Source organism: Gekko japonicus, unplaced genomic scaffold (assembly GCF_001447785.1).
Source record: "Gekko japonicus isolate JY-2015 unplaced genomic scaffold, Gekko_japonicus_V1.1 scaffold880, whole genome shotgun sequence".
In the NCBI taxonomy this organism is placed as follows: Eukaryota; Metazoa; Chordata; class Lepidosauria; order Squamata; family Gekkonidae; genus Gekko; species Gekko japonicus.
The window spans coordinates 152,547-163,636 of record NW_015170917.1 but is presented as its reverse complement, the minus strand read 5'-3'; the positions used below and the strand labels follow the sequence as shown (position 1 = coordinate 163,636).

Here is an 11,090-nt window from a genome sequence, read left to right as displayed (position 1 = left end):
ATTTTCATGACCAAATGCACAGCATGGCAAAAGTGGGATCTGAGTTTCAGGTATCATACTACCCATTTATCCATTTGTTTGTTGGTACAACATAGTATCCATTTTATAGAAAGTACTGCATTTACAGTTGCATACAAGTTACAGTTACATCTAGTCAATTTTGTAATAACATTTGGGGGTTCATCTTACATTCAGGGTTGTTTTCCTATTGAGTATATACTAGCAAAGCTGAGAAAACAGTGACTTGCCCAAGGTCACAAACTGAGTACCAAGTGGAGGTGAAATCTGAGCCCCAAGCAATCCCTTTCCCCAAATAATATGCCTACAATTAAAACTTACTCTTGAACATCCAAGTTCTACCTAGGTCCTGTCTGTCTCTTATTCAATCTTGTTTCCCTCCCCCATTTTTTTCTGGAGTTTTATTTTCCCTTTTAGCCATGAAGTCCAATATAACGACACAGAGCAAGTCCTCTGTCTTTGAAGGGGTAAGTTGAATCTGTTTGGAGACATTAGTTTATTAATCAGACTAGATAAGCTGCCAGGTCTCTGATTACTGCTAAGCATGTGTACAAACTGCAGTCCCTGTTTCCTAATGTTATAGGATGTTCATGGAAGGGCTACAGAATGCTTGTATTCCCTTGCTTTTCTTAAAATTGGCTTGGACCCTGCTTAGAATTTCCATGGGTTTGGGTGGGGAAAGTTTTTGCTGATTTCCCACAAGCTATTCGTGAAAGCCAACCATTCTCTAGGGGCTACTTTTCAGCTTGTGTTTGGGGCTACTGTAGGAGGGGGAAACTAGAGAAAATTGCTCTCTTTTGTGCTTGTGGAAACTGTAGGTGGGGACCAAGCTAATATTTGCAGATAGAGGGTTGTGTTCTACCTGGAAAAGTAGTTATGCAAAGTTGTGCATGTTGTAGGAGCAGCATGTGGTACAGGCCAGCACAGAGAACTGATAAGAAAGTGGCCACATTGGTATCTCCTGCCTCAAGCCCACCAAAAGGGGCAGTACTGATAAGAAATTTAAGTTTCTTCCAGTCCTTAGTAGAGGGCAGCACATGTGGGGTGTCTATATGTACCAGAAATGAGCATTGCAATGTGTGTCCCTTTGAAAACAAGGCAGTTTTGACATATGTATTGGATGTGAATTTAACCTGTCTTTCACTCACACCACTTAGCTTGCATTATCCTTTAGCCCCCAAATTTTTCCTAATAACATGTGAATTTAAAATATTTGGACAAAAGGAAGGTTTGAGAATTTTCTGTATCAGTGGAATGGCAGGATCTGCATCAGCTGTTAAGTTTGATGGGTTACTGCAGCATTTCCACTTACTGCAACTGATTTATTTATAGCATTTCAAACTTCCTATAGCTGTATGCTTTCTTGGGAGTAAGTTTTACTTAACTAAGTGGAGCTTTGTTCTAAGTAAATGTGCACAGGGTTGGGCTGAAAGTTTTGCTCTTGAGAAAAGCCCTGTAAGGCTTTTTAGGAGCGTGGGAGATGGGGCTGAAGAGGCATTGAGTTGGATCCAGCCTTTCTGCAAATGGAACAAACAAAGATTATAAGAGCAGCTGTGGTAGATCTGGCCAATAGTCCATCTATTCCAGGATCTGTTTCTCAGAATACCACCCAGATGTTTCTAGAGTGTCTACAATCAAGGTGTGGAGGCCAAGTCTCCCTGCCCCGCCCCTGTGATGTTATTCAGTGGGTTGCTGTTTCTGAACATGGAGGATCCACTTAGTCATTAGAGCAAGTAGGCACTGAATGTGCTGACCTTCCACGAATTTGTCATGGAAGAGATCTTTGCAGCCTTGCTCTTCTCAATACAGCCAGCGTGGTGTAGTGGTTAAGAGCAGTAGAGTCTAATCTGGAGAGCCAGGTTTGATTCCCCGTTCCTCCACATACAGCTGCTGGTGTGACCTTGGGTCAGTCACAGTTCTCTCAGAGCTGTTCTCTCAAGAGCAGTTCTCTTAGAACTCTCTCAGCCCCACCTACCTCACAGGGTATCTATTGTGGGGAGAGGAAGGGAAGGAGATTGTAAACCGCTCTGAGTGAAGGGCGGGGTATAAATCTAACTCTTTTGGAGCAATATGAGATGTGGCATACAGGGAATACAGAAGGTGGTATTTGCAAACACCCCTTTATTTTGTCTTCTGCAGTTAAAGCAGCTTTTATGTGAAAATGTCAGACACAAATGACTATGTGAATATTGTGGATCAGTTACAGTGTGACAAACAGAACAGTCTAAAAGCTGATACATAGTTAAAATGCATCACAGTCTTCAAAATATGTTATGCATGGGATGGAGAGAGTTGACAAAGAGAATTTTTTCTCCCTCTCCCAAAATACTAGACCTTGAGGGCATCCAATGAAACTGATTGGCAGTAGGTTCAGGATGAACAAAAGGGAATACTACTTTACACAGAGAGTGTTTAAAATGTGGAATTCGCTGTCTGAGGACATAGTGATGACCTCAGGAAAAAACAGCTTTAAAAGGGAATTAGACTTATCCTTCAAGAATCTATCTATGGCTACCAGCCATGGTGACTGAGGGGAACCTCCACATTCAGAGGCAGTTATCCTCTGAATTTCAGAGCCAGGAGGCAACATCAGGGGAAGGCCTCAGCCTCTATGCCCTGTTGTTGGCCGTCCAGAGGAACTGGTTGGCCACTGTGTGAGACAGGATGGTGTAGTAGTTAGGAGTGTGAACTCTAATCTGGGAGAACCAGGTTTGATTCCCCAACACTCCACATGCAGCTGCTGGTGTGACCTTGGGTCAGTCACAAGTTCTTCCAGAGCTGTTCTCTTGAGGGCAGTTCTCAAAAGAAATCTCTCAGGAAGTCTGTTGTGGGGAGGGGAAGGAAAAGGAGATTGTAAGCCTCTCTGAAACTCCTTCAGGTAGTGAAGGGCAGGGTATAAATACAATTTCTTCTCTTCTTGATGGACCATTGACCTGATCCAGCAGGGCTCTTCTTATGTGCTTATGTTTTACAGATTTGTTTTTCAAATTACCTTCCCACCAAAGTGCAATTTCTACTTGCAATTTCTTGCTTTTGAACTGCCAGGTTGGCAGGAATTCACTCCGTCACACAGCACTAGGGTCGCAAACTGCCAAACTACAGCATTCCGTGCACCTCGGTGTTTAGTCATGCTGGCCACATGACCATGGAAATGTCTTCGGACAGCGCTGGCTCTTCGGCTTGGAAACATGAGCACCACCCCCTAGAGTCAGATTCAACTAGCTTTCAAGCAGGGAAAACGTTTACCTTTTACCTTTTCAAATTTGTGTTGAAATCTTCATTTAAAAAATCCTAGTGCAGTACTAGCATTGTTTGAATATTTGCAGCCTTTCAAATTTGTTTCCCATTGGAATAAGCTTTGTGTTTTTGTTTTGGATGACATCTGAAAAAGAATGGTCATCTATAACCTTCTTTGTTTAAATTAAAAGCAGAATCAAGAATAGTTCTCGGTTGCATCAAAACAAATCTGAGCAACTGTAGAAAGTGTCCTGCTGAGGACCAAGATATTCAGGAAACTCTTAGTCTGCAGAAGACAAATTAATCCCAATATAGTATTTATGCTTTTATGAGTTGAGCTCAGAACTAACTGAGCAAAGCTTGTTAGAGAAGAAAATCAGAGCAAATCCAAAACAATGGGGTCTACTTCAAGCAAGTATTGCAGGCCAAGGGTCTTGAGACACTTCTTTAAAACAGTAAAAAAATTCATCATAAATTTGAGTCAGTGTGTTGCTTAGAGTGAAACTTCGTTAATAGATTTCCAGAAGAATAATCATGTATATAGCAATGAGAAAAAAGAAAAATAATCAGTTTTGTGATAAGCCTCATAAAAGATAACATTTAAAAAATCCACCATTTTCCAGTAGCAATATCTCTTACAGTTCTGTGTTTACAATTTATTTTTGGGTTCCTTAAAATAGTAGCCAACAGGAGAAACTAATTCAGGCTCTCTTAAACTGCAATATATGCTTCTCAATAGACTGGGATTTTGTCAGTGTATCAGACTGGAAAATATTTTAATCCCATTCCTGTTAGAAAAGATCCATAACACTTGTTGTTAAGGATACTAATGACTTAGATGCAGATTGGTATGGATATATATTTTTAGAAGGATAGTTAATGATCAGTATTTGAAAGAATGTTATTTGCACTTGATGAAAAACTCACTATATTGGCAGTTGATCTCAAAATAACTTAAATAAATTGCTCCGCAGTACTGAAGTTTGCTCCTGAATTTCAAATGTATACATTTTTTGCTGGCTAAGTAGCAGGCACAAGCCCATATTTTGTATATGCTTTGATCATTTTGAACCTAGAAGAAATTTGAGAAATCTATTTCATCTTCTGGTACTCATAATTTACTACCTTAGTCTGCTTTGGGAGATACACATTGAACATCTGCTTCCAAAAGGAAAGGAAATGGTTACTTGTATAATTTAATCCAATTAGTATGTCTTCCTGTTATAATTAATTATGATGACTGCAAGCATCTGGTTGAAACTGAGCATGAACTTCACAAAGGTGAAGGCAACCTAATCCCCATTATTTTTGTTCACTGAAGAGGATAAGTGAATTAATAGGCAGTAATCTTGGGATAATTGCTTTGATTTGGGCTGGAGGTGTTCTTGTCAAAGTTCTAAAAGCTCGCACAGTTGTCAGAATTGTGAATATTCTGGGATGTTTATAGTGCCATGAGCCTCCATTTTAAAAAATCTTTATAATATAGCTATTGAACAATTTCTGGCATCTACAACTGGATCAAAGCATTACAAAATTCCACTTATATATGCATTGGCACCTGTTAGCTGCCACAGGCAGTTCCCTGTCAGGGATCCTCTGATGTAGCAGCCAGTGGGGTGTTGCTGCCAAAAGGAAAAATTGGACAAACCCTGTCTGTGCATAAACCTCTTCAGATCCTGAAGTGTGCATTATGAGAAGATACGAATATGTTCATTTAAAGATGGGGTGAGGCTTGTGCTAAATTTAACACAATCATCTCATGTCTTCATGGAATGCTAATATGAAGACTGAGCACAAGAAACTTCTCTTATGTATCTTTCAGGAATAATTGGTCTTTGACAGTCTATAGCTGGACTGCGTGGGCCAAGAAAAGAGAACTTGAGCTGAATGTCCTTGTACAGGATCTAGACCTGACAGAACAGTATGTGTGCTACTGAGGTATCCAGTAGCCACTACCACAGAAAGGGAAGAGCAGGGGTATGCTTGTGTTCCATGATGCAAAACTGGGCTGATTGCAACTAATTCTACCATTGTGGCCTAATGCTCTGGTCTTCACATTAAGATTAGACTAATGTAATGCACTATACGTTTGTCTCTCTTCAGAATCAATTCAGAAACTCTAGTTGGTGCAGATTGCAGAATGCTGTGGCTCAGATATTATTAGGAGTTAGTTGGAGCATGCATATTACTCTCATCCTGCAGATATTTCATTGGCTGCCCATCAGTTAACAGGCTCAACTTAAGATATTAGTTATCACATACAAAATCCTTCATGGCCTTGGACCACCTCTCCCTCTATGCTCCACCATAACAGCTTAACTCATCAGAGCATGGTCTTTTGCAGGTACCAATTTGCAAATGGGCAAAATCAACAACTGCCCTTACATGTGCCTTCTCTGTTGTGGGCCCCAACATGTTGTACAGTCCACCTGAGGAGACCAGGAAGGCTCCCTCTCTCAAGGCTTTCCACAAACTATGTAAAACTGAATTATTCAAGAGAGCTTTTCTATGCAGGCAATAGAGTTGCCCTGTACTAAATGATTCACAAAGTTACTTGGAAAAATTATTAGGGAATGTGTTGTATGTATTACTGTGTATGTCTTGTAGTTGTATTTTTAGATTTTTGGTTGGTTGTACAACCCAAATCCTATTGTACTGTTTATTGACTGCACCATCCATTGATGACTCATTCTGTGTAATCTGGCTTCATTCCAAGTGAGAAAGGTGGACTATAAATAAATATAATCATCGAGGCTGTTTTCATCTGTCCCATTCAGAGAGCCAGTGGCAGGGATGCTCAGTGTGGGGTACCCACTATGTTGGTGTTTTCAACATGGAGTTCTCAACAGCATTCATTGAGCTGCTAGTGTGTATGCCCCATTACTGAATGGAAGGGCATTCCACAGTGGCATGTGACTCCTGGACATTTCTCTGAAAACTGTGAGCAGTGACTCTTGGGCCTGAAGATCTGCTTCAGTCCCCATTTCTCTACGTGACCTTGTCTTTTCCCCACCTCAAAGCCTGAGTGGATGGTATACTTGACTGCAGCTATAGATAACTGCTGGGCTTCTTGCATGGCTGTTGTGATGTTTTTTACTTTTAAAGTGCCTGAAATAAGTCCATGTGATAAATAACACAACATTTAGATGAGATTCTTAGACAGTAAATTTAATAATCAAACTACACATTGCATGTGTCAGGAGTCTCAATGCGTGGATGAGACGATGGTGTAGGGGGGGAAGGTTTCAAGTTTGTTAGCCACTGGGATGCTTTTTGGAACAAAAGGGAGCTGTAGAGGCGAGACGGTCTCCACTTGTCCCGAGAAGGAACCAGGCTGCTGGTGCTTAAAATCAAAAAGGTGGCAGAGCAGTTTTTAAACTGAATATTAGGGGAAAGCCGATAGGAGATGGAAAGTCTCTGGTTTGGGTTGGCTCATCTCAGAGCCTGCGTGGTTAACCTGTTGCTTTTCTACAGGGAGGTGGATTGAAATTGTCCACTGAGACCATGTCTAGTGACATGGACTGCCTGACAAGGTCTCGAGGTAGCAAGAGGAAGGTTGCAGGCTTAACTTGTATGGGAAATTATAGCTGTTTCTATACAAATGCTAGAAGTGTCCGAGGTAAAATTGGGGAGTTGGAGTGCTTGGTGTTGGAGGGAAAAATAGACATTGTGGGTATTTCAGAAACTTGGTGGGATGAGGAAAATCAGTGGGATACAGTGATTCCAGGTTATATATTATATCGGAAGGATGGGGGGGAAGGGTTGGAGGTGGGGTGGCTCTGTATGTCAGAGAGGGTATAAAGTCCAGAAAGATTTAGAGACATCCAGTCCAACACTCTGTGTCACACAGTGGCCAGAAATACCAGTGCCATCAGGAGGTCCAGCAGTGGGGCCAGGACATTAGAAGCCCTCCCACTGTTGACCCCCCCCCCAAGCACCAAGAAGACAGAGCATCACTTGCCCCAGAGCCCCTAGCTATACCTTGTGGCTAATAGCCACTGATGGACCTCTGCTCCATATGCTTATCTAATTCCCTTTTGAAGCCGTCCATGCTTGTAGCACCCACCACTTCCTGTGGCAGTGAATTCCATGTGTTAATCACTCTTTGGGTGAAGAAGTACTTCCTTTTATCCGTTCTAACCCGACCGCTCTGCAGTTTCATGGAGTGCCCACGAGTTCTTGTATTGTGAGAAAGGGAGAAAAGTACCTCTTTCTTTACCTGCTCTTTCCCATGCATAATCTTATAAACCTCGATCATGTCACCCCTCAGTCGTCTTTTCTCCAAGCTAAAGAGCCCTAAGCGCTTTAACCTTTCCTCATAGGGAAAGTGTTCCAACCCTTTTATCATTCGAGTTGCCCTTTTCTGCACTTTTTCCAAAGCTATAATATCCTTTTTAAGGTGTGGTGCCCAGAACTGCACACAGTATTCCAAATGAGGTCTTACCATTGATTTATATAGGGGCATTATTATATTGGCTGATCTGTTTTCAATACCCTTCCTAATAATCCCCAGCATAGCATTGGCCTTCTTTATTGCAGTCACACACTGTCTCGACATTTTCAGTGAGTTATCCACTACAACTCCAAGATCTCTCTCTTGCTCAGTCTCTGCCAGTTCAGACCCCATCAATGTGTATTTATATTTAGGATTTTTGGCTCCAATGTGCATCACCTTGCACTTGGCCACATTGAACCCCATTTGCCATGTTGACGCCCACTCGCCCATCTTTGACAGATCCCTTTGGAGTGCCTCACAATCCTCACTGGTTTTCACCACCTTGAACAACTTTGTATCATCCGCAAATTTAGCCACTTCACTGCTTACTCCCATCTCCAAATCATTAATGAACAAGTTAAAAAGCAGTGGACCAAGTACTGATCCCTGCGGTACCCCACTGCTTACCACCCTCCACTGAGAAAATTGCCCACCTACACTCACTCTCTGTTTTCTATGAACTAGCCAGTTTTTGATCCATAAAAGGACTTGTCCTTCTATCCCATGATGCCATAAACCAGTCCGGCACACCCCCACAAAACCAGCCATGCATTTTACTCTTCCCTAACTCATTTAGCATCCCATAGCAAGCCGGCACGGTTCTTCTTGATTTGTGTTTTCTTTAACCCCTGCCAGGCAACTAGCATCCCTTTCCGATTTATGCCCACAGGCCCATTAGTATTAATGGTCATTACAGGAGGGAAGTTCCCAGATGGGAGATCTGACTTCAATAAATCAACTCAGGAATGTCACCCTCGCCCCCTCGAATCCTGAGGCACAGGAAGAACAAGTATTTATTATTAATCACAGCCGCTATTTGCCTGCCCCCATATCATCACCTCAGGCAGTTTGACCTTGTAAAGTTCTGGAGGGGGGGGGAAAGAACTAACAGAAAATCAACTCTCGTAAAAGACAGGCTAACCCGTACCACAGGCATTGGCGTTTCAGTCAGGAGTGATTTCTGTCTGTCACGTTTTTCTCCCATCTTTCTCAAAGGAGCTCAGAGCAGTGCGCACCGATTCTCTCCTCCTCCATCACAACAATCCTGAGAAATAGATGAGACGGAGAGAGAATGACTAGTCCCCAAGGTCACCCAGAGGGCTTCATGACAGAGGTGGGACCTGAACATAAGTCTCCCGAATCCTAGTCTAACCTCTACACCACACTGGTCTTCCTCCTCGCTTTCAGGAAGACCTTTCTCCTTGGTGTTCCCCCCCTATGGAGCAGGTATACTCAGTTTTCATTAATGCCTGGTATAAACATCAGACAAGATAGCAACCTGGGCTTTGAATGTATCACTTCCGGGCTTCTTCAGAAGTGACGTTGGGAGATTCATTAACAAATCTCATACATATTATTAAAGTGTCTACAGGATAGGGTTGCCAGATCCCCTGGTGAAGGTGGGGGTCCCCTGCTCCCAGACCCCACCTCCCTGCTGCCAATCAGCTGACCAGCAGGGGGGAACTCACCCAGAATAAGAGAGAGATCCAGCATCGTTACCTATGTGACCCGGAAGTGATGTCATTACTTCTGGGACATCAGGGGTGACATTGGCTGATTTCGCACTAGAGCTGCCTCAATGTTGCACTGCCGCTTGCCCCAATACTATTGGTCAACTTCACACCCGAAGCTGCGGGGCTGCATTTGACCCGCGACTTCGCCCGATTTCCTCCGCAGTTTCGTGATCCTCAAAAACCAGGATCACGAAACTGCGGAGGAAATTGGGCGAAGCCGTGAGTCAAAATGCAGCCCCGCAGCTTCGGGTGTGAAATTGACATGTTTGTGTCAGGGCAAACGGCGGCTGCGCCGCAATGCAGCTCTAGTGCGAAATCGCCCACAGAGTGATCAAGAGAGAGATCTTAGAGTTGTAGTAGATAACTCAGTGAAAATGTCGAGACAGTGTGTGACTGTATTGTATTGAAGGGTATTGAAAACAGATCAGCCAATGTCATAATGCCCCTATATAAATCAATGGTGCTTTGCCAGCAGCTGTGACTGACATCCTCAGAGGTATAACACAGAATAATGGAGTACTCTCTGTGTCAACGTGAGAAGAAAAATGGTAGGCAGGTAATTTATATCTACTCAGGAAGATTTCCCAGGCTGTGACATGCTAATGGAGGAGCTTTCTTGAGGAGGTTCTTTTGCATATGGATTGGCTGTTGAAATTCTAATCTTATCTGTAGTGCTGTTGTAAGATGTAGAACATTTTGTGTTTTTCAGGACAGGAAACCATGCCCATTTTATTTTTAAACTCTCTTGTTTCCTGTTGAAATTGTGTTTATGTTTATGAATTTTAATGGCTTACTTGTGTAATCTGAAATGGTAACTGGATGTGTTGTCCAGCATTTCAGTGTCTTAGAATAATTAGGACACAAGGTCTACAGAAAACCAACTCACATGGATCCTTATGTACACAGAAACACCAATCCCACCCTCAACAAAAAAGGGGCATAAGATACTGTGTCCTGTTTGAGTTAGGCTATGTTCAGCCACTGCTGATTTTTCAGGTTGGCCCAGTCTGCAGTGTCTTTCATGTTCTTTTATTCTTGTATGGATGCTACACTGTGTGGTCCCGATGTAAACCTGTCCACAACTGCAGGGTATGCGGTATACTCCTGCAGAAGTGAGGGGGGTCTCTTCTGTCTTTTGCCGATCGTAGCATTTATTGTATTTTTCTGTTGGGTCTGAATACTGTTTGTAGGTTGTGTTTTTTCATACGTTTTCCCATCTGATCAGTGATTCCTTTGATATATGGCAAAAACACTTTTCCTGTAGGAGACTGTTTTTCCTCAGTTGTTTGTTTTACCTTTGGTTTAATTGCTCTTTTGATTTCATTCTTGGAGTATCCATTTGCTTAAAGTGCGTGGTTTAGATGATTTAGTTCATCGTTGAGAAAGTGCGGTTCACATATCCATCTTGCATGGTCTACTTGATGGGCGGAACCCGTTCCCCGCTATCCATCCCTTGGCTATTGATTGTTAGTTCTGGCAAAGGTGTTCACCTAACCAGAAGCCATATCTTACCAATAAACCTGATCAGGGGTCTTTTTGTAGAAAAAGAGCTGCCGGAGCTCATTAGCATAACTCATTTGCATATGCCACACCCCCTGACATCACCGGAAGTGTGTCAGAAGGCCACACCCCCTGACATCACCGGAAGTGTGTCAGAAGGCCACACCCCCTGACATCACCGGAAGTGTCAGAAGGCCACACCCCCTCCCACTGTTTCCCCCCCAATCACCAAGAATACAGAGCCAACATCCAGTCCAACATTCTGTGACACAGTGGCCAAAAACACCAGGTGCCCTCAGGAGGTCCGCCAGCAGGGCCAAAACTCC

The 11,090-nt window shown here is 42.9% G+C and overlaps 1 protein-coding gene across 1 annotated transcript in view; it reads left to right on the top strand.

Annotated features, from left to right (window-relative positions):
* Positions 1-467: 467 nt before the first annotated feature.
* The window catches only part of SLC16A10 (solute carrier family 16 (aromatic amino acid transporter), member 10), a 55,172-nt gene continuing 44,549 nt past the window's right edge, over positions 468-11,090 (top strand). Inside the window, exon 1 of the mRNA XM_015418764.1 lies at positions 468-485. The gene's annotated coding sequence lies outside the window, so the exon portion shown is untranslated. The remainder of the gene's footprint in view (positions 486-11,090) is intronic.